The sequence below is a fragment of the Oncorhynchus masou genome, unplaced genomic scaffold (assembly GCF_036934945.1).
Source record: "Oncorhynchus masou masou isolate Uvic2021 unplaced genomic scaffold, UVic_Omas_1.1 unplaced_scaffold_2651, whole genome shotgun sequence".
NCBI classification, from domain to species: domain Eukaryota; kingdom Metazoa; phylum Chordata; class Actinopteri; order Salmoniformes; family Salmonidae; genus Oncorhynchus; species Oncorhynchus masou.
Genome location: NW_027009086.1, coordinates 25001 through 50012, shown reverse-complemented (window position 1 = coordinate 50012; position 25012 = coordinate 25001). Strand labels below are relative to the sequence as shown.

Here is a 25012-nt window from a genome sequence, read left to right as displayed (position 1 = left end):
TTAACATATGTTTCCCATGCCAATAAAGCCCCTTGAATTGAATTGATTTGAATTGTGAGAGAGATAGAGAGAGACAGTAAAAGGAGAGGGAAGCTTTGACTGTTCTTTAAAGGTGAAGGAGATTACCCAGGATCCCCAGTGATAGGGAGAGGTGTGGGCCTTTCTCTTCCAACAGAGAGCAGGAAACAACAACAGGTGTTTCTTTCAAATGCAACAAATCCCTCTCAGTTTCCATGTAATACCCTTCTGCAAACCTGTGGCAGGGTAGCCTAGTGGTTAGAGCATTGGACTAGTAACCGAAAGGTTGCAAGTTCAAATCCCCGAGCTGACAAGGTACAAAATCTGTCATTCTGCCCCTGAAGAAGCAGTTAACCCACTGTTCCTAGGCTTGAACGTTTGTTGCAACACGAAAAGTGAGAGTGTGTGTTATGACCACTATTGGCCTGGCTGTGCATTGGTTTTCAAAGGCCTTGTACCTTTGATAGCACACACTGTTGTGTCTTGTCTGCATTTGCCCTGTTTGAACGTTTTGGTAACTATAGACACGACAGTTTAACTAACCAGTTTGGGAAAATTGCTAATGTTACGTTCCCATGCAAGAAAACCAAATATGTCACTCAAAAAAAAAGGGAACAAACAAAGAGTCACTGACCAACAACCAAAATAAAACAGATGGGGATTCAGGGAGGGTTCGGAAAGACACTCATGGGGGTGTCCAATGAAAGTTGACTAGCAACAACAACTGGAACCGAAAAGACACCCATCATGAGAGCTCACTAAATTTGCCCAAGAAGAGACAAACAAAAGAAAAACCCACACCAAACTTAAAGACCGGAAGCAAACCAAAAAAGGGGAGCAAAATGAAAACAGGGAAGATCCGATAAAGGATTGTTTGTCTAGAAATCAAAATAGGGAGAGCCAACTTTACGTGTTAACCCTCTACATCTCCGAAGACAACTGGAGCACTGGGCCAGCCACTCTAAAATAGCACCTGGGCCAGCACCTTCCCAATAACAAGATGGCAACCAGCCCAGCTGTAATGCATGCTGACTAACAAGGTGATACCAATCGGTTCACCTTATGTGCTAAAGTGCTATACAGTACGTGCTTAAATCCAACCTCAAAACATAAATGGAAAAACCAAAACCTGTAACAGTAACCACAGACAAGACAGTTGAACTAACCTGCTTGGATAGATTGGTAACCACAGACAAGACAGTTGAACTAACCTGCTTGGATAGATTGGTAACCACAGACAAGACAGTTGAACTAACCTGTTTGGATAGATTGGTAACCACAGACAAGACAGTTGAACTAACCTGCTTGGATAGATTGGTAACTAGAGACAAGACAGTTGAACTAACCTGTTTGGATAGATTGGTAACCACAGACAAGACAGTTGAACTAACCTGCTTGGATAGATTGGTAACTAGAGACAAGACAGTTGAACTAACCTGTTTGGATAGATTGGTAACTAGAGACAAGACAGTTGAACTAACCTGTTTGGATAGATTGGTAACCAGAGACAAGACAGTTGAACTAACCTGTTTGGATAGATTGGTAACCACAGACAAGACAGTTGAACTAACCTGTTTGGATAGATTGGTAACCACAGACAAGACAGTTGAACTAACCTGTTTGGATAGATTGGTAACTAGAGACAAGACAGTTGAACTAACCTGTTTGGATAGATTGCTAACCAGAGACAAGACAGTTGAACTAACCTGTTTGGATAGATTGGTAACTAGAGACAAGACAGTTGAACTAACCTGTTTGGATAGATTGGTAACCAGAGACAAGACAGTTGAACTAACCTGTTTGGAGACAAGACAAGTTGAACTAACCTGTTTGGATAGATTGGTAACCACAGACAAGACAGTTGAACTAACCTGTTTGGATAGATTGGTAACCAGAGACAAGACAGTTGAACTAACCTGTTTGGATAGATTGGTAACCAGAGACAAGACAGTTGAACTAACCTGTTTGGATAGATTGGTAACCACAGACAAGACAGTTGAACTAACCTGTTTGGATAGATTGGTAACCAGAGACAAGACAGTTGAACTAACCTGTTTGGATAGATTGGTAACTAGAGACAAGACAGTTGAACTAACCTGTTTGGATAGATTGGTAACCACAGACAAGACAGTTGAACTAACCTGTTTGGATAGATTGGTAACTAGAGACAAGACAGTTGAACTAACCTGTTTGGATAGATTGGTAACCAGAGACAAGACAGTTGAACTAACCTGTTTGGATAGATTGGTAACCAGAGACAAGACAGTTGAACTAACCTGTTTGGATAGATTGGTAACCACAGACAAGACAGTTGAACTAACCTGTTTGGATAGATTGGTAACCAGAGACAAGACAGTTGAAGTAACCTGTTTGGATAGATTGGTAACTAGAGACAAGACAGTTGAACTAACCTGTTTGGATAGATTGGTAACCACAGACAAGACAGTTGAAGTAACCTGTTTGGATAGATTGGTAACCAGAGACAAGACAGTTGAACTAACCTGTTTGGATAGATTGGTAACCTGTTTGGATAGATTGGTAACAGACAAGACAGTTGAACTAACCTGCTTGGATAGATTGGTAACCACAGACAAGACAGTTGAACTAACCTGTTTGGATAGATTGGTAACCAGAGACAAGACAGTTGAACTAACCTGTTTGGATAGATTGGTAACCAGAGACAAGACAGTTGAACTAACCTGCTTGGATAGAGAACAAGACAAGACAGTTGAACTAACCTGTTTGGATAGATTGGTAACCACAGACAAGACAGTTGAACTAACCTGTTTGGATAGATTGGTAACCAGAGACAAGACAGTTGAACTAACCTGTTTGGATAGATTGGTAACTAGAGACAAGACAGTTGAACTAACCTGTTTGGATAGATTGGTAACCAGAGACAAGAGAGTTGAACCACAGACAAGACAGTAACCTGTTTGGATAGATTGGTAACCAGAGACAAGACAGTTGAACTAACCTGTTTGGATAGATTGGTAACCACAGACAAGACAGTTGAACTAACCTGTTTGGATAGATTGGTAACTTGAACTAACCTGTTTGGATAGATTGGTAACCACAGACAAGACACTAACCTGTTTGTTAGATTGGTAACTAAACAAGACAGTAACAATTCTTGGATAGATTGGTAACCACAGACAAGACAGTTGAAGTAACCTGTTTGGATAATTGGTAAAGACAAGATAGTTGAACTAACCTGTTTGGATAGATTGGTAACCACAGACAAGACAGTTGAACTAACCTTTTGGATAGATTGGTAACTAGAGACAAGACAGTTGAAGTAACCTGTTTGGATAGATTGGTAACCACAGACAAGACAGTTGAACTAACCTGTTTGGATAGATTGGTAACCAGAACAAGACAGTTGAACTAACCTGTTTGGATAGATTGGTAACTCAGAGACAAGACAGTTGAACTAACCTTTTGGATAGACTTGCTTTGCTCAAGACAGTTGAACTTTGTTTTTTGTTAACTTCAAGACTCCTTTGAACTAACCTATTTTTACAGACAAGACAGTTGCATCTCACAAAGTTGAACTGTTTTAGTCTCTGTGATTGAACTGTAGATTTAACTCAAGTTGAACTAACCTGTTGGATACCACAGACAAGACAGTCAAAATCTATTGAACCACAGACAGTCAGTACTGCTTAATAAATTGGAAAGACACAATGTTCAGGGCCATACAATTTGTCCATTTGTACAGTATACAGCCTATAATGCACTGTACTTGTTACAGTATCCATTCTCAGATGATCTCCTTCCCACAAAACCTTCTTCAAGCACTATTTACCACTTTGCATTCTCAGTTTTACCTGAACTGTGATCAAAATTATATTCAAGCAGTCAGTAAACAATACACCGAAAAATAGAAAACACATTGTTCAAAACATACAATTCTCAGAAACAGGTTAAAAAAAAAAAATATTCAATTTTGGTCATTGTGGTTGTTCTATCATAGTAGCTCAATCAATGACTACTATGTTCTCTATTTGTTTTTTGTTCTTCCTCCTCCTTGATTTTTTACAGCTGCCCTGCACTCACAAACTGTCCTTTGTCTCTGGATACTGTAATTCTTGTTCATATGTGCATTCTATTGAGCAGTCAGTAGTGTTTAAATGGAAAGCACAATGTTCAGGGCTGAAAAGTCTATGAAATCTGCAATTTTCTCAGATGATTTTACCATGTGAACTGGCTTATATTGGTTGTGTCGCATCATTTGAAACAGGTTAAATCAATTTTGAGTGGTTGTGTTCAATCAATGACATATGTGTTTTACTGCATTGTGAAATGGATGACATGATTAGGTATTTTGACAAAAGTCTAGAAATCTGCAATTTGTGTTTTACCATGTGAAATGGTTGAAGGTATTGACAACAGACTGTGTTTTACCATGTGAAATGGTTGAAGGTATTGACAACAGACTGTGTTTTACCATGTGAAATGGTTTAAGGTATTGACAACAGACTGTGTTTTATCATGTGAAATGGTTTAAGGTATTGACAACAGACTGCATCATTAGCTAAATGAGTCCAGGCAACTGAGAACTTTGTTCAGCCAAATGGGTTTTAGTGTTTTAGCAATTGAGAAAAACTGTAATCGAGAGAGAGAGAGAGAGAGAAGGAGAGAGAGAGAGAGAGAGAGAAGGAGAGAGAGAGAGAGAGAGAGAGAGAGAGAGAGAGAGAGAAGAGAAGGAGAGAGAGAGAAGGAGAGAGAGAAGGAGAGAGAGAGAAGGAGAGAGAGAGAGAGAGAGAGAGACCCTATAGACAGTTGATTTGGGTGGTGAGGTTCAGTAAATTGTTACCCTTTCAGAGTGTTTCTATATTCCCCTTCTGTTTAACCTCACTCACACTCGCACACAAACAGTTACACACAGGACTGATGTAAGCTGAAGGGGCAGGCTAAGATTATTAACAGTGTGTGTGGACCTGAGGTATTGATCTATATGTATAGCGTAATGAAGCAGAGATGAGTTGTTGTGACGTTAAAAAGAAAAACACAAACACGAGAGAGAGAGAGAGAGAGAGAGAGAGAGAGAGAGACATAGAGTGGGGGGAGAGAGACAGAGAGAGAGACGGAGACAGCGAGAGTGACACAGAGAGAGACATAGAGAGGGGGAGGTGGATTCTATTCAATTCAAATAAGAGATAATCTGTTTAGGTGTAGTTGTCACGCTGAAATCAGAGCACCCTGAAATGCGCATCTGTGACATCTGTGGTCTGATCCATGGTCGAACCATTTGAACCATAGTTGAAGTCTTTAAACCACAGCCTCATACTGAAGGCACACAAGGTTTCTGATGGGGGACAGCAGGGAGGCACACAGGGTTTCTGATGGGGGACAGCAGGGAGGCACACAGGGTTTCTGATGGGGGACAGCAGGGAGGCACACAGGGTTTCTGATGGGGGACAGCAGGGAGTCACACAGGGTTTCTGATGGGGGACAGCAGGGTTTCTGATGGGGACAGCAGGGAGGCACACAGGGTTTCTGATGGGGGACAGCAGGGAGGCACACAGGGTTTCTGATGGGGGACAGCAGGGAGGCACACAGGGTTTCTGATGGGGGACAGCAGGGAGGCACACAGGGTTTCTGATGGGGGACAGCAGGGAGGCACACAGGGTTTCTGATGGGGGGATAGCAGGGAGGCACACAGGGTTTCTGATGGGGGACAGCAGGGAGGCACACAGGGTTTCTGACAGGGGACAGCAGGGAGGCACACAGGGTTTCTGACAGGGGACAGCAGGGGGAGGCACACAGGGTTTCTGATGGGGACAGCAGGGAGGCACACAGGGTTTCTGATGGGGGACAGCATGGAGGCACACAGGGTTTCTGATGGGGGACAGGGGACAGCATGGGGGACAGCACACACAGGGTTTCTGACAGGGGACAGCAGGGAGGCACACAGGGTTTCTGACAGGGGAGGCACAGCTGAGGGACAGGGGAGGCACACAGGGTTTCTGACAGGGGGACAGCAGGGAGGCACACAGGGTTTCTGATGGGGACAGGGGAGGCACAATGCAGGGAGGCACACAGGGTTTCTGATGGGGGAGAGCAGGGGCATGTGAACTGATCAGCCAAGGGCTAAACAAGATGGGACAGAATGCTCATCGAATATGATAGAGAGACTGTGGGAACAATATGTATGAGGAGAGAGGCACACAGATGGGGACAGGAAGGGAGGAAGAGGGTTTCTGAGGGGGACAGGGGAAGGAAGATGGGGAATATAGCATGTCTGTTCTTGGATGTGTTAAATGGTAGATGGACAATGGAGGCACCAGTTTCTGATGGGGGACAGCAGGGAGGCACACAGGGTTTCTGATGGGGGACAGCAGGGAGGCACACAGGGTTTCTGTGTTTCTGATGGGGGACAGCAGTGATTGGTTTCTGATGGGGGACAGCAGGGAGGCACACAGGGTTTCTGATGTCAATTGGTTTCTGATGGGGGACAGCAGGGAGGCACACAGGGTATTATTTCTGAGGCCATGTATCATCTGAGTGATAGGCAGTGGGGGACAGCAGGGAGGCATTGGTTTCCTATCCTTTCTGATGGGGGACAGTGGGTTTCTGATGGGGGACAGCAGGGAGATTAATGACATGCTGGGACAGCAGGGAGGCACACACACAGCAGGGCATGTGAACTGATCAGCCAAGGGCTAAACAAGATGGGACAGAATGCTCATCGAATATGATAGAGAGACTGTGGGAACAATATGTATGAGGAGAGAAGAGAGAGGTAAGTAGGAAGGAAGGAAGGAAGGAAGATGTGGGAATATAGCATGTCTGTTCTTGGATGTGTTAAATGGTAGATGGACAATGCCCAGTGTGTGTGTGTGTGTTTTGCGTGTGATTGGTATGCAATACATTCTATTATAGGCCATGTATCATCAGTGATAGGCACACCTTCCTATCCTCTGGGTGAGAGATTAATGACATGCTGTCACACACACACACACACACACACACACACACACACACACACACACACACACACACACACACACACACACACACACACACACACACACACAGAGTAGGTGGTCTAGATTCACTCTCTCTGCCCAGGGAGAACAGTGATGTGTTGGATGTGAAGGGGTTGTCCTTATAGCTAAGTACTCTATGTGTGTTTGTGTGTGTGTGAGCATATTGTGTTCTGATTAGACATAGTTTAATGTGTTCTAATAATCTATCCTGCCTTAGTGCTTGATGCTCTTTTAACTCCTTTCTAAATAGTGTATCATTCAGCAGAGAGCATTAAGACCAACCAGATACATAACTCCTCACATAGAAATGAACAGCACAATTACCTAGAATGACTTGAAAGCTCCATTTGCAGGAGTACTACTATCATTTTCACACAGACTCACACACACACACACACACACACACACACACACACACACACACACACACACACACACACACACACACACACACACACACACACACACACACACACACACACACACGCGCACAAACACATGACTATTTCATGAAGCAATCAATAGAGAGGACTGGGATGTTGTCCATGACTAACGTTCCCATAACACTCTCCTGCTGTCTTCTAGCCCTCATCGTTCTGGTGTCTGTGCCTTGGCTTTGATAGCTTACAGCAGGCTATGACACGTTATTACAGGCTTTGATAGCTTACAGCAGGCTATGACACGTTATTACAGGCTATGATAGCTTACGACAGGCTATGACACGTTATTACAGGCTATGATAGCTTACGACAGGCTATGACACGTTATTACAGGCTATGATAGCTTATAGCAGGCTATGACACGTTATTACAGGCTATGATAGCTTACAGCAGGCTATGACACGTTATTACAGGCTATGATAGCTTACAGCAGGCTATGACACGTTATTACAGGCTATGATAGCTTACAGCAGGCTATGACACATTATTACAGGCTATGATAGCTTACGACAGGCTATGACACGTTATTACAGGCTATGATAGCTTACAGCAGGCTATGACACGTTATTACAGGCTATGATAGCTTACAGCAGGCTATGACACGTTATTACAGGCTATGATAGCTTACGACAGGCTATGACACGTTATTACAGGCTATGATAGCTTACAGCAGGCTATGACACGTTATTACAGGCTATGATAGCTTACAGCAGGCTATGACACGTTATTACAGGCTATGATAGCTTACGACAGGCTATGACATGTTATTACAGGCTATGATAGCTTACGACAGGCTATCATAGCTATTACAGGCTATGACAGATTATTAGGCCAGTAAACAGATGTTCTTTAGGAGGTAATAACATGTCTGTGAGTAAACAGTGCATGAATCAACCGACACTAATGGATCCAACAACATTAAAAGATAGAGAAAGAGATGAAGGGAGGAGGCCGAGGCTCGGGTGGCTGGTGTCCCTGATGATCTTCTTGGCCTTCCTGCGACACCTGGTGTTGTAGGTGTCCTGGGGGGGCAGGCAGTGAGCAGCCAATGGTGCCTGCTGCTGAGCATTCTACGTTCTGCAGAGCCCTGCGGAGTTGCCATACCAAGCCATGATTCAGCACGACAGTATGCTCTTGATGGTGCTCGTGTAGAACACTGTGAGGGCCCTCTGGGACAGGCTGAATTTCTTCAGCCTCCTGAGGTTGAAGAGTTGCTTCCATGCCTTCTTCACCACGGTGTCCATGTGGTTTGATCATTTCAGCTCATTGGAGATGTGTACGCTGAGGAACTTGAAAATGGGGGCATGCCCAACCTGCTTCCTCCTGAAGTCCACAATCAGCTCCTTTGTTTTGTTGACGTTGAGGAAGAGGTTGTTTACCTGGCACTACACCGTCGGAGTGCCTTCCTCCTCCCTGTAGGCCATCTCGTTGTTGTTGGTATCAGGCCTACTACTGTCGTGTCATCAGTGAACTTGATGATGGAGTTGGAACTGTGTGAGGCCACACAGTCCTGGGTATACAGGGAGTACAGGAGGGGACTGAGGATGCACCCCTGTGGGGCCTTTGTGTTGAAGATCAGTGAGGGGAAGGTAATACTGCCTATTCACCACCTGGGGTGGCCCATCAGGACGTCCAGGACACAGTTGCATAGGGAGGAATTCGGTCCCAGGGTAGTGAACTTTGAGATGAGCTTAGAGGGCACTAGTGTATCAAAGGGATAACAGCTTGAGCTAGAGAGAGATTGAAAGTGTCCGAAAACACAACAGCTATCTGGTCTGCACATGCATTGAGGGTACAGCTAGGAATGCCGTCTGTCCCGGCAGCCTTGCGTGGGTTAACACATTTGAATGACTTCCATATGTTCTCCGTGGAGACCAGAAGCAGCTCAGGGGATCTTCTCGCTGCAGGCCCCGGACTGGGGACCCTCGCTGGCAGCTCCGGACTGAGGATCCTCGCTGGAGGCTCTGGACTGGAGACCGTCGCTGATGATCCATGGCACGAAGCCTCCAGTGATGATCCATGGCACGAAGCCTCCGGTGATGATCCATGGCACGAAGCCTCCGGTGATGATCCATGGCACGGAGCCTCCGGTGATGATCCATGGCACGGAGCCTCTGGCGACGGTCCCCTGTCCGGAGGCTCCGTGCCATGGATCCTCGCCGCAGGCTCTGGGCCATGGATCGTCACCGGAGGCTTCGTGCCATGGATCATCACTGGAGTCAGGAGACGTATAGGCAGCCTGGTGCGTGGAGCTGCCACAGGGCTTACCAGGCTGTGGAGACATACAGGAGGCCTGGTTCTGGGAGCAGGCACAGGACTCACCAGGCTGGGGAGACATACTGGAGGCTTGGTTCTTGGAGAAGGCATCGGATACACTGGGCAGTGGAGGCGCACTGGAGGTCTCGAGCGTAGAGCCTGCACAAACCGTCCTGGCTGGATGGTTACCTTCGCCCGGCAAATGCGGGGCGCTGGCACAGGATATATTGGGCTGTACAGACGCATCGGAGACACAGTGCGCAGGGCCGGCGCAGGATATCCTGGGCCGAAGAGATGCACTGGATGACAGGCGCACTGAGCCGGCACCATCCGTCCCCACTGGATGCCCACTCTAGCCCGTCCAATGCGGGGAGCTGGAATGTAGCGCAGCGGGCTGTGAACGCGCACTGGAGACACCGTGCACTCCACCGCATAACAGGGTGCCTGACCAGTACCACGCTCCCTACGGTTAGCACGAGGAGTAGGCTCAGGTCTCCAACCTGACTCAGCCAATCTCCTTGTGTGTCCTGCTCTGCTGTGCCAACTCCTCTTATTGTCGCCGCTTTGCTTTCTCCGCCTCTATCTCCTCCCTTTGACGCCGATACTCTCCAGCCTTTGCCCAGGGTCCCTTGCCTTCCAATATCTGCTCCCATGTCCATTCCTCCAGAAAACGCTGCTCCTTCCGGCCACGCCGCTTGGTCCGTTTGTGGTGGGTAGTTCTGTCACGATCGTCGTCAGGGAAATGACCGGACCAAGGTGCAGCGTGGTGAGCATACATTTATTTTTATTAAGAATGTCCCCAACAAAAACAAGAAACAACAAAAACGATCATGAAGCTTACTAGGGCTATACAGGCCACTAACAAAGTCAACTACCCACAACCAAGGTGGCAAAAAAGGCTGCCTAAGTATGATTCCCAATCAGAGACAACGATAGTCAGCTGTCCCTGATTGAGAACCATACCCAGCCAAAACATAGAAACAGAAAACATAGCAATAAAGAAACTAGAATGCCCACCCTAGTCACACACTGGCCTAACCAAAATAGAGAATAAAAGCCTCTCTATGGCCAGGGCATGACAGGTTATGCTTGAATCTGGAGAAAAAGGAGTTTAGCTTGTCCAATAGGGTGGCGTTGGTTTCCGCATGTCCGACCCGTTGAATTGCCCCTACACTTTGTTCCTATACTTGTGTCTCGCCATCTTCATCGATCTGCGCAGGTCGCATTTGTAGTGTTTAACCTTACAATTGTCCCCGGTCTTCTTGCCATCTTTATAAGCGACAAAGCTGCCATCAATTTAGGGGTTTTGATTAGGGTAATTTTTTTAAGACACCATCAGTATTACATAATCTATGTATTTTTTTATAAATCTGTTGACTGAGTTGGCATATTCATTGATGTTATCCCCAGAGGTGCCCCATAGCATATTTCAGTCCACGTGATCAAACAGTCTTGGAGCATGAATTCTGATTGATCAGACCAGCATCGTACAGACCTGACCACTGGAACTTCGTGGTCATATTTGCCGACGGGAGAGGGCCTTATATCCTTTTAGAAAAGGGTTTTAACAGTGGTCAAGTTTAGAATTTCAGCGAGTTGGACAGTCAATGTGTTGATAGTAATCGGGAACACGGACCTCAAATTACTTTTGTTAAAGTCCTCTACAACAATGAATGCTGCCTCCGATAATATGGCCCCCAATTTGTTCAATGTCCAATGAAGATCTTTGAGAGCATTTTTGGTGTCGGCCTGGGGCGGGATGTACAGCCTTTGACACAAATATAACATTTCACAAAGTCTGCTGCTTCAGTGTCTTTAGATATTTTTGTCAGATGTTACTATGGAATACTGAAGTATAATTACAAGCATTTCATAAGTGTCAAAGGCTTTTATTGACAATTACATGAAGTTGATTAAAAGAGTCAATATTTGCAGTGTTGACTCTTCTTTTCAACACCTCTGCAATCAACCCTGGCATGCTGTCAATTAACTTCTGGGCCACATGGCAGCCCATTCTTGCATAATCAATGCTTGAAGTTTGTCAGAATTTGTGGCTTTTTGTTTGTCCACCTGCCCCTTGAGGATTCAAATCAAAATCATTTTTTTATATAGCCCTTTGTACATCAGCTGATATCTCAAAGTGCTGTACAGAAACCCAGCCTAAAACCCCAAACAGCAAGCAATGCAGGTGAAGAAGCATGGATTGACCACAAGTTCTCAATGGGATTAAGATCTGGGAGGTTCCCTGGCCATGGACCCAAAATATTGATGTTTTGTTCCCCGAGCTACTTAGTTACCACTTTTGCCTTATGGCAAGGTGCTCCATCAAGGCATTGTTCACCACCAAACTGTTCCTGGATGGTTGGGTGAAGCTGCTCTTTGAGGATGTGTTGGTACTGTTCTTTATTCATGGATGTGTTCTTAGGCAAAATGGTGAGTGAGCCCACTCCCTTGGCTGAGAAACAACCCCACGCACAAATGGTCTCAGGATGCTTTACTGTTGGCATGACACAGGACTGATGGTAGCGCTCACCTTGTCAAGCTTGACAAGCTTTTTCCCAGATTCCGCAAATAATCAGAAAGGGGATTCATCAGAGAAAATGACTTTACCCCAGTCCTCAGCAGTCCAATCCCTGTACCTTTTGCAGATTATCAGTCTGTCCCTGATGTTTTTCCTGGAGAAAAGTGACTTCTTTGCTGCCCTTCTTGACACCAGGCCATCCTCCAAAAGTCTTTGCCTCACTGTGCGTGCAGATGCACTCAAACCTGCCTGCTGCCATTCCTGAGCAAGCTCTGTACTGGTTGTTCCCCGATCCAGCAGCTGAATCAACTTTAGGAGACGGTCCTGGCACTTGCTGGACTTTCATGGGCACCCCAAAGCCTTCTTCACAACAATTGAACCGCTCTCGTTGAAGTTCTTGATGATCCGATAAATGGTCGATTTAGGTGCAATCTTACTGGCAGCAATATCCTTGCCTGTGAAGCCCTTTTTGTGCAAAGCAATGATGACGGCACGTGTTTCCTTGCAGGTAACCATGATTGACAGAGGAAGAACAATGATTCCAAGCACCACCCTCCTTTTGAAGTCTGTTATTCAAACTCAATCAGCATGACAGAGTGATCTCCAGCCTTGTCCTCGTCAACACTCACACCTGTGTTAACGAGAGAATCACTGACATGATGTCAGCTGGTCCTTTTGTGGCAGGGCTGAAATGCAGTGGAAATATTTTTCGGGGATTCAGTTAATTTACATGGCAAAGAGGGACTTTGCAATTAATTGCAGTTCATCTGATCTCTTCATAACATTCTGGAGTATATGCAAATTCCCATCATGCAAACCGAGGCAGCAGACTTTGTGAAAATTAATATTTGTGTCATTCTCAAAAGTTTTGGCCACAACTGTGCACAGCCGTGGTGATAATCCATGAATCTGAGATCTCTCTTGGAAGGTGAAAAGGCCAACATTTGATGACCAAGTAATCCAAGTCGGGAGAGCAGAAACTCGCACGTTCCTGTACATTTCCCCCATTGCATCACATCTTATTGGTCATAAAGCAGAGGCCAATCCCTTCATTCCTGCCAAAGAGAGCCCCCTTCCTATCCGCTTGATGAACTGTGAACCCCACTAGTTGTATATAATCCATTTGGATGTTGGAGGAATCCAAGTCTCAGAAAAACAGAGTATGTTGCAGAATCTGATGTCCCTCTGGAAGGAGTTCCTCGCTTTGAGTTTGTTACATTTATTTACTAGAACATTGACGAGTAGTATGATATGGGGGTGGAGAGATAGAGTGATGAGAGAGAGTGATGGAGAGAGAGAGTGATAAAGAGAGAGTGATGGAGAGAGACAGTGATGGAGAGAGAGTGATGGAGAGAGACAGTGATGGAGACATGGAGAGAGAGAGCAATGAGAGAGACAGTGATGGAGAGAGAGACATGGGGAGAGAGAGAGGGGAGAGAGAGAGAGAGACATGGAGCGCGGGAGTGATGGAGATAGAGAGACATGTGGAGAGAGAGAGACATGGCAAGAGAGAGTGATGGAGAGAGAAACATGGGGAGAGAGAGAGACATGGAGAGAGACAGTGATGGAGAGAGAGAGTGACATGGAGAGAGTGATAGAGAGAGAGAGACACACAGAGAGAGTGATGGAGAGGGAGAGAGACATGGAGAGAGAGAGAGAGTGATGGAGAGAGAGAGTTATGGAGAGAGACATGGAGAGAGTGATGGAGAGAAAGACATGGAGAGAGTGATGGTGAGAGAGAGATGGGGGAGAGACATGGAGTGAGAGAGAGATACATGGAGAGAGAGTGATGGAGAGAGAGAGACATGGAGAGAAAGATATGGAGAGAGAGAGCTATGGAGAGAGAGTCATGGAGAGAGAGAGATACGGAGAGAGAGTCATGGAGAGAGAGAGACATGGAGAGAGAGATATGGAGAGAGAGTCATGGAGGGAGAGTGATGGAGAGAGAGAGACATGGAGAGAGAGAGAGAGAGTGATGGAGAGAGAGAGTTATGGAGAGAGACATGGAGAGAGTGATGGAGAGAGAGAGAGACATGGAGAGAGTGATGGTGAGAGAGAGATGGGGGAGAGACATGGAGTGAGAGAGAGATACATGGAGAGAGAGAGTGATGGAGAGAGAGAGACATGGAGAGAAAGATATGGAGAGAGAGAGATATGGAGAGAGAGTCATGGAGAGAGAGAGATACGGAGAGAGAGTCATGGAGAGAGAGAGACATGGAGAGAGAGATATGGAGAGAGAGTCATGGAGAGAGAGATATGGAGAGAGAGTCATGGAGAGAGAGTCATGGAGAGAGAGAGACATGGAGAGAGAGATATGGAGAGAGAGTCATGGAGAGAGAGATATGGAGAGAGAGTCATGGAGAGAGAGAGATACGGAGAGAGAGAGATATGGAGAGAGAGTCATGGAGAGAGAGATATGGAGAGAGAGTCATGGAGAGAGAGAGTGAAGTGGTGTGTACTGTGGTGTTATGTTTTTATTCTTGACCTTGAGAGATGATGAATAAGTGAGCAGGTCTGTTGGCCTCATTAGACAGAGGGGAGAGTTATTCATGACATTACCTCTCATTACTCCATTACTATTTAATATACGTACACCCACATCCATTGGGTCACACTATGGGTGACACACACACACACACACACACACACACACACTGTAATTTCAGTGGGTTAGAGACAGGTAAAAGGTCTTATCCTGGCTTCAGCCCCTCTGAGAAATAAAGAGGAAAGGTGATCATGTTACTGCAGAAAATAACCTGAAGCTCTTCTTCTCTCTCAAAGGATCTAATTTCCATTCCACCTTCTTAACCTCCCCCCTTGTCCCCCCCCCCTCACCTCTCTCTCCGCTCTAGCCCTTGGTCTATGATTTCTTAATTCAGACTATCCTCCATAGTAGAACAGTGTACCTATTCTATTGGTCAGCTTGTCATTCTGTGTGAGAAAGAATTAGCCTATTCCAAACAGTTGTGGGATTCATACAACCAGTAGGCCTAGGCTACATCCCAACACGGTAAAATGCATTGAGGCTGATGCATCAGATCAGTACATTTAGCTCAGAATGTTGATTAACTATTGTTTCTTCATGTTATGAACGCAGCAATGCTCACAAGGCAGTAGGCTACGAGCAAATCTTCTTTCCATAATGCAATTATTGGGAAAAAAACATTGTGAGCGGTTGGTTTCATAGAACTGTAGAAGAGGGAAAATCTAAATACAAAACAACTAGCATGGGTTGCTAAAATGATTAGGATGGTACCTTTGGCTACTAGATAATGAAAGAAAGAAAAAAACAATAGAATGTGAGAGATAAAGGCTAATGGTTTCAATGGCATATCGAAGACTTTATAAAATAATTGCCCGCATGTTTGGTCTGATTTTGTCTAGGTTGCAATGAAGCAAGGTAAGACATGCCTCGTAATATGTAATAAAACATTCAAGTCTCAAACAATTAGGTATATGTTTTCAAGAAGATACCGCATCCAGCTCATTGCAAAGTACTGTGTGACGCACTGCAACCTGCCTAGTTGCCAATGTACTTGAATGGCGAATGGGAAGCATGCTTTAATGACCAGTTGAGAAATAAAAATAGTAGCTCTTTTTAATCGTGGCCCATTATTTTACTTTTTAATGATTATTATTATTATATATATATTTTTTTACATGTGATTGCCTTTAGAACTGTTTTGCAATGACTGGTCCTATTAAAGCACCTTTCACTCCAGCAGCAAACAGCTGTTAGAGCTGAATCAGCAGCTCTCGCTACATCCACTGCTATTTACATCAATTAATAAGCTAACGGAAACCCTGGAATATGTGTGTGGGTGTGTGTGTGTGTGTGTGTGTGTGTGTGTGTGTGTGTGTGTGTGTGTGTGTGTGTGTGTGTGTGTGTGTGTGTGTGTGTGTGTGTGTGTGTGTATGTGTGTATGTGTAGTATAAAGAATAAATAAGAAAAACAAAACAAATAGAGAAGATGCAGTAATTGTGGTGGAACATGTCTGCTGGAGGAAACACTATGAATCCTGAGAGGAATGAACTGCAAGATAGAGAGAGAGGGGGTGAGAAAATATATATAGAGAGAGAGATAGAGAGAGGGGGGTGAGAAAAATATATATAGAGAGAGATAGAGAGAGGGGGGGTGAGAAAAATATATATAGAGAGAGATAGAGAGAGGGGGGGTGAGAAAAATATATATAGAGAGAGATAGAGAGAGAGGGGGGTGAGAAAAATATATATAGAGAGAGAGAGATAGAGAGAGAGGGGGTGAGAAAAATATATATAGAGAGAGATAGAGAGAGAGGGGGGTGAGAAAAATATATATAGAGAGAGATAGAGAGAGGGGGTGAGAGAAATATATATAGAGAGAGATAGAGAGAGAGAGGGGAGAGAAAATATATAGAGAGAGAGATAGAGAGAGAGGGGGGTGAGAAATATATATATAGAGAGAGATAGAGAGAGAGGGGGTGAGACATATATATATAGAGAGAGATAGAGAGAGAGAGGGGGGGGTGAGATATATATATATAGAGAGAGAGAGAGAGGGGGGGAGAGAGAGGAAGATATATATATATATATATAGAGAGAGATAGAGAGAGAGGGGGGTGAGATATATATAGACGGATATAGAGAGAGAGATAGAGAGAGAGAGGGGTGAGACATATATATATAGAGTGGGGATAGAGAGAGGGGGGTGAGATAGATATATAGAGAGAGATAGAGAGAGAGGGGGGGTGAGATATATATATGGGGGATATATAGAGAGAGATGAGAGAGAGAGAGAGAGAGAGATATATATATAGAGAGAGATAGAGAGAGAGGGGGAGAGATATATAGAGTGGGGGGTAGAGAGAGAGAGAGAGAGAGGGGGGTGAGAGATATAGAGATAGAGAGAGATAGAGAGAGAGGAGGGGGGGTGAGAAATATATATATAGAGACGAGAGAGATAGAGAGAGGGGGGGGGAGAGATATATATATAGAGAGAGAGATAGAGAGGGGGGGTGAGAATATATATATAAGAGAGATAGAGAGGGGGGGGAGAGATATATATAAAGAGAAATGTGAGAGTACAGGGGGTGAGAAATATATATATAGAGAGAGAGATAGGGGGGGGGGTGAGAAAGAGAGAGAGAGAGAGATAGAGAGAGAGGGGGGAGAGAAGGGATAGAGAGAGAGATAGAGAGAGAGAGGGGTGAGACATAGGGAGAGAGAGATAGAGAGATGGGGGGTGAGAAAAATATATAGAGAGAGATAGAGGGGGGGGTGAGCTATAGAGAGAGAGATAGAGAGAGGGGGGTGAGAGAGAGAGATAGAGAGAGAGGGGGGTGAGAGCAATATATAGAGAGAGATAGAGAGAGAGAAAGGGGGTGAGATATGTTAGTATAGAGACTGTGATGTGAGAGAAGAGAGAGAAGAGAAATGTGTTACTATAGGACTGTGTGTGTGTAGAGAGAGAGAGGGGGAGAAAGAGAGAGTCCAAATGTGAGTATAGGACTGTGTGAGAGGGGAAGAGAGAGAGAGAGAGAGAAAGTCAAATGTGTTAGTATAGGACTGTGTGTGTGTGAGAGAGAGCGAGAAAGTCCAAATGTGTTAGTATAGGACTGTGTGTGTGTGTGTGAGAGAGAGAGAGAGAGAGAGAGAGAGAGAGAGAGAGAGAAAGTCAAATGTGTTAGTATAGGACTGTGTGTGTGAGAGAGAGAGAGAGAGTCCAAATGTGTTAGTATAGGACTGTGTGAGTGTGAAGAGAGAGAGATAGAGTCCAAATGTGTTAGTATAGGACTGTGTGTGAGTGAGAGAGAGAGAGAGAGAGAGAAAGTCCAAATGTGTTAGTATAGGACTGTGTGTGTGTGTGTGAGAGAGAGAGAGACAGAGAGAGAGAAAGTCCAAATGTGTTAGTATAGGACTGTGTGGTGTGTGTGTGAGAGAGAGAGAGAGGAGAAAGTCCAAATGTGTTAGTATAGTACTGTGTGTGTGTGAGAGAGAGAGAGAGAGGGAAATGTGTTAGATAGACTGTGGTGTGAGAAAGAGAGAGACAGAGACCAAATGTGTTAGTATAGGACTGTGTGTGTGTGGGAGATGCTCCTTCTCAGACTGCAGTGATCACTGCAGCAGGGAAACAGAAACTGACACTGAATACAAATGATCCTATAGATATTCAATACACTCACAGCAGACCAATACACATACAAACCCAAAATAACAACACACACTCATACTCACTGTGTTAGTACAGTGTGAGAAACACACACACACACACAGACACACACACAGAAACAGACACACAGAGAGACACACACACAGAAACAGACACACACACACACACTTATTCAGAGAGACTGACGGTATCTTCTCAGACCATTCACTCAGTTGAAGTTGTCCATCTAGTTTAAGAGGTAAACAGACCATATGTAGACTTACTATACCTCCTGAGGAGAGGAGAAGGATGGGGAAGAGACGAGAGAACGAGGGAAGACGGGAATAGAAAATAAAAATAGACAAAGAGATAATAGAGAACATGGAGGGAAAAAATACATATTTCCTAATAAAGAAATGGGACCAACTAGCTATAGACTGTATTGATCCAGAAATGGGAAGATATTGCGATGGCTATAGAAAACCTCTGTGTATAGAATATGGATATAGACACCTTTGGCTATGTCTTTGTATAGAAAGACCTCTGGATATAGAAAGTTTGGCTATAGAACACCTTTGGATATAGAAAACCTCTGGATATAGAATACCTTTGGCTATAGAATACCCCTGGAAAGTCCAAATGTGTTAGTATAGAACACCTTTGTGATATAGAATACCCCTGGATATAGAATACCTTTGGAGAGAAAGTCCAAATGTGTTAGTATAGGACTGTGTGTATAGAATACCTCTGGCTATAGAAAACCTCTGGATATAGAAAGTCCAAATGTGATTAGTATACCTTTGGCTATAGAATACCCCTGGATATAGAATACCTTTGGCTAGAGAACAGGATAAGTCCAAATGTGTTAGAATACCTTTGGTGTATAGAATACCCCTGGATATAGAATACCTTTGGCTATGTGAGTATAGGACTTAGAGAGAGAGAAAGTCCAAATGTGTTAGAGGAGTGTGTGTGAGAGAGAGAGAGAGAGAGAGAGAGAAAGTCTGTGTTATAGAATGCTCTCTGGCTATAGAAAACCACTGAATACAAATGATCCTATAGATATTCAATACACTCATAGAACAATTTGGCTATAGAAACCCAAAATAAGAACACACACTCATAGAACACCTTTGGCTATAGAACACACTATAGAATACCTTTGCATAGAACACCTTTGGCTATAGAACATCTTTGGCTATAGAACACCTTTGGCTATAGAACACACTATAGAACACCTTTGGCTATAGAACACACTATAGAATACCTTTGGCTATAGAACACACTTTGGCTATAGAACACCTTTGGCTACACACACACACTTATTCACAGAATACTTTGGCTATATCTTCTATAGAATTCACTCTGTTTCCATCTAGTTTAAGAGGTAAACAACATATTTGTATAGAACACCTTTGGCTATAGAACACCTTTGGCTATAGAACACCTTTGGCTATAGAACACATTTGGCTATAGAATACCTTTGGGAAGACGGGAATAGAAAATAAAAATTTGGCAAAGAGATAATTTGAGAACATGGCTATAGAACATATTTCCTAATAAGAAATGGGACCAACTTTGGCTACAGAACTGTTTGATCCAGAAATGGGAAGATATTTGCGAACATGGCTATAGAAAACCTCTGGATATAGAAAACCTCTGGATATAGAACACCTTTGGCTATAGAACACCTTTGGATATAGAAAACCTCTGGATATAGAATACCTTTGGCTATAGAACATCTTTGGCTATAGAACACCTTTGGCTATAGAACACCTTTGGCTATAGAACAACTTTGGCTATAGAACACCTTTGGCTATAGAACACCTTTGGCTATAGAACACCTTTGGCTATAGAATACCTTTGGCTATAGAACACCTTTGGCTATAGAATACCTTTGGCTATAGAACACCTTTGGCTATAGAATACCTCTGGCTATAGAACACCTTTGGATATAGAATACCTTTGGCTATAGAACATCTTTGGCTATAGAACACCTTTGGCTATAGAACACCGTTGGCTATAGAACATCTTTGGCTATAGAACACCTTTGGCTATAGAACATCTTTGGCTATAGAACACCTTTGGCTATAGAATACCTCTGGCTACAGAACACCTTTGGCTATAGAATACCTTTGGCTATAGAACACCTCTGGATATAGAACACCTTTGGCTATAGAACACCTTTGGCTATAGAACACCTTTGGCAAAAGAACAGATTTGGTTGTAGAACACCGTTGGCTTTAGAATACCTTTGGCTATACAACACCTCTGGATATAGAACATATTTGGCTATAGAACACCTTTGGCTATAGAACACCTTTGGCTATAAAACACCTTTGGCAAAAGAACAGATTTGGCTGTAGAACACCATTGGATATAGGACACCGTTGGCTACAGAACAATATTGGCTACAGAACACTGTTGGCTATAGAACATCTTTGGCTATAGATCCTCCGTTGGATATAGAACCCCGTTGGCTGTAGAACACCCTTGGCTACAGAACACCGCTGGCTATAGAACACAGATGGCTATAGAACACTGTTGACTATAGAACACTGTTGGCTGTAGAACACCGTTGGATATAGGACACCGTTGGATATAGGACACCGTTGGCTACAGAACAATATTGGCTATTTGCTAGAACACTGTTGGCTATAGAATACTGTTGGCTATAGAACATCTTTGGCTAAAGATCCTCCGTTGGCTATAGAACACTGTTAGCTATAGAACATCTTTGGCTATAGATCCTCCGTTGGCTATAGAACACCGTTGGCTGTAGAACACCCTTGATTACAGAACATCTTTGGCTATAGATCCTCCGTTGGCTATAGAACACCATTGGCTAAAGAACACTGTTGGCTATAGAACATCTTTGGCTATAGAACACAGATGGCTATAGGACACCTTTGGCTATAAAACATCTTTGGCTATAGAACACCTCTGGCTATAGAACACCTTTGGCTATAGAACACCTTGGCTATAGAACACCTTTGGCTATAGAACACCTTTGGCAAAAGAACAGATTTGGCTGTAGAACACCATTGGCTATAGGACACCTTTGGCTACAGAACAATTTGGCTACAGAACACTGTTGGCTATAGAACACTGTTGGCTATAGAACACTGTTGGCTATAGAACATCTTGGCTATAGATCCTCCGTTGGCTATAGAACACCATTGGCTGTAGAACACCCTTGGCTATAGAACACCGTTGGCTATAGAACACAGATGGCTATAGAACACTGTTGGCTATAGAACACTGTTGGCTGTAGAACACCGTTGGATATAGGACACCTTTGGCTATAGAAACTCTATAGAATACCGATGGCTATAGAACCTCCGTTGACTATAGAATACTGTTGACTATAGAACACCGTTGGCTATAGAATACCGTTGACTATAGTATGCCTTTGGCTATAGAACTTTCGTTGGCTATGGAAAACCTTTGGCTATAGATTCTCCGCTGACTATAGAATTCCGACGGCAATAGAATACAGGATGGCTATAGAATACTGTTGGTTATAGAAAACCTTTGATTATAGAACATTGTTTGCTATAGAACACATTTGGCTATAGAACACTGATGGCTATAGAACACTGATGGCTATAGAACACCATTGACTATATAACACCGTTGACTATAGAACACCGTTGGCTACAGAACACTGTTGCCTATAGAACACTGTTGGCAGTAGAACACAGTTGGCTATAGAACACTGTTGGCTATAGAATAACGTTAACTATAGAATACCTTTGGCTGTAGAACCTCTTTTGGCTATAGAATACCTTTGGCTATGGAACCTTTGTTGGCAATAGAATACCGATGGCTATAGAACACTTTTGGCAATAGAACCTCCGTTGGCTATAGAATTTGGATGGCTATAGAACACCATTGACAATAAAATACCGTTGGCTCTAGAATTTCCTTGTCTAATGAATACCGATGGCTATAGAATACCATTGACTATAAACCACCGTTAGCTACAGAATCTCCATTGGCTTTTGAATTCCGATGGCTATAAAATACTGATGGCTATAGAAAACCTTTGGCTACAGAACCTCCATTGACTATAGAATACCGTTGACTATCGAACACTGTTGGCTGTAGAAAACCTTTGGCTACAGAACCTCCATTGGCTATAGAATTCCATTGGTTATAGAATACCGATGGCTATAGAATACCTTTGGCAATAGAACCTCTGTTGGCTATAGAATTCCGATGGCTATAGAATACCGATGACTATAGAATACATTTGGCTATAGAACCTCCGTTGACTATAGAACACTGTTGGCTGTAGAACACCGTTGGCTATAGAACACCAATGGCTATAGAAAACTGTTGACTATAGAATGCCATTGGATATAGAACTTTCATTGGCTATATTTTATAGAATACTATAGAATACATTTGGCTATAGAACCTCCGTTGACTATAGAACACAGTTGGCTATAGAATTCCAATGTCTTTAGAATACCGTTGGCTATAGAAAAGCGTTGGGCTATAGAATACCATTGGCTATAGAATTCCGTTGGCTATAGAATTCCGATGTCTATAGAATACCGTTTGCTATAGAAAACCGTTGGCTATAGAATTCTGAAATCTATAGAATACCTTTTGCTATAGAATACCATTGGCTATAGAATTCCGATGTCTATAGAATACCGTTTGCTGCAGAATACCATTGGCTATAGAATTCCATAGGCTATTGAAATCCGATGGCTATTGAATTCTGAAGTCTATAGAATACCTTTGGCTATAGAATACCGTTGATTATAGAATACCGATGGCTATAGAATACCTTCGGCAATAGAATCTCTGTTGGCTATAGAATTTCGATGGCTATAGAATACATTTGGCTATAGAGCATCTGTTGACTATAGAATACCATTGACTATCGAACACTGATGGCTAAAGAACACTGTTGGCTATGAAACACCATTGGCTATACAATACAATTGACTACAGAATGCCTTTGGCTATAGAATACCATTGACTATAGAACACTGTTGGCTATAGAATACCGTTGGCTATAAAATTCCGATGGCTATAGAATTCCGATGGCTTTAGAATACCGATGGCTATAGAATACTTTTGGCTATAGAACCTCCGTTGACTATAGAATACTGTTGACTATAGAACACTGTTGGCTGTAGAACACCGTTGGCTATAGAACACCGATGGCAATGGAACACCGTCGGCTAAGGAACACCGTTGGCTATAGAAAACTGTTGACTATAGAATGCCATTGGATATTGAACCTTCATTGGCTATATTTTACCTTTGGCTATAGAACCACAGTTGGCTATAGAATTCCGATGTCTATAGAATACCGTTGGCTATAGAAAACAGCTGGCTATAAAATACCATTGTCTACAGAATACCATTGGCTACATAATACCATTGTCTACAGAATTCCGTTGGCTATTGAATTCCGATGGCTGTAGAATACCGATGGCTATAGAACATCATTTGGCTATAGATTTCTGAAGTCTATAGAATACCTTTGGCTATAGAATACCATTGATTATAGAATACCGATGGCTATAGAATACCTTCGGCTATAGAACCTCTGTTGGCTATAAAAGATGGCTATAGAATACCGATGGCTATAGAATACATTTGGCTATAGAGCCTCTGTTGACTGTAGAATACCATTGACTATTGAACACTGATGGCTAAAGAACACCGTTGACTATGAACCACCGTTGGCTATACAATACCATTGAGTACAGAATGCCTTTGGCTATAGAACCTCCTTTGGTGATAGAAAACCGTTGGCTATAGAACCTCCGTTAGCTATAGAATACCATTGACTAAAGAACACCGTTGGCTACGAAACACCGTTGGCTATTCAATACCATTGAGTACAGAATGCCTTTGGCTATAGAACCTCCTTTGGCTATAGAAAACCATTGACATTAGAACACTGTTGGCTATAGAATACATTTGGCTATAGAGCCTCTGTTGACTATTGAACACTGATGGCTAAAGAACACCGCTGGCTATGAAACACCATTGGCTATTCAATACCATTGAGTACAGAATGCCTTTGGCTATAGAACCTAATTTGGCTATAGAAAACCTTTGGCTATAGAACCTCCGATGGCTATAGAATACCATTGACTATAGAACACTGTTGGCTATAGAATACGGTTGGCTATAGAATTCCATAGGCTATAGAATTCCGATATAGAATACTGATGCTATAGAACCTCCGTTGGCTATAGAATTCCAATGTCTATAGAATACCATTGGCTATAGAATACCGTTGGCTATAGAAACCCGTTGGCTATAGAATTCTGTTGGCTATAGAATTCCGATGGCTATAGAATACCGATGGCTATAGATCCTCCGTTGGCTATAGAATTCCGATGGCTATAGAATTACACTGACTATAGAATAACATTGGCTATAGAACCTCCGTTGTCTACATAATTCTGATGGCTATAGAATACTATTGACTATAGAATTCCATTGGCTATAGAAACCCTATCGCTATAGAATTCCGTTGGCTATAGAATTCCGATGGCTATAGAACACCGATGGCTATAGATCCTCCATTGGATGTGGAATTCTGATGGCTATAGAATACCATTAACTATAGAATAATGTTGGCTATAGAATTCCATTGGCTATAGAATTCCATTGGCCA

General features: G+C 43.3%; 1 pseudogene; it reads right to left on the bottom strand.

Moving 5' to 3' along the window:
- Positions 1–9338: 9338 nt before the first annotated feature.
- LOC135533774 (glutamate receptor 4-like) overlaps positions 9339–25012 on the bottom strand; it is a 33791-nt pseudogene continuing 18117 nt past the window's right edge.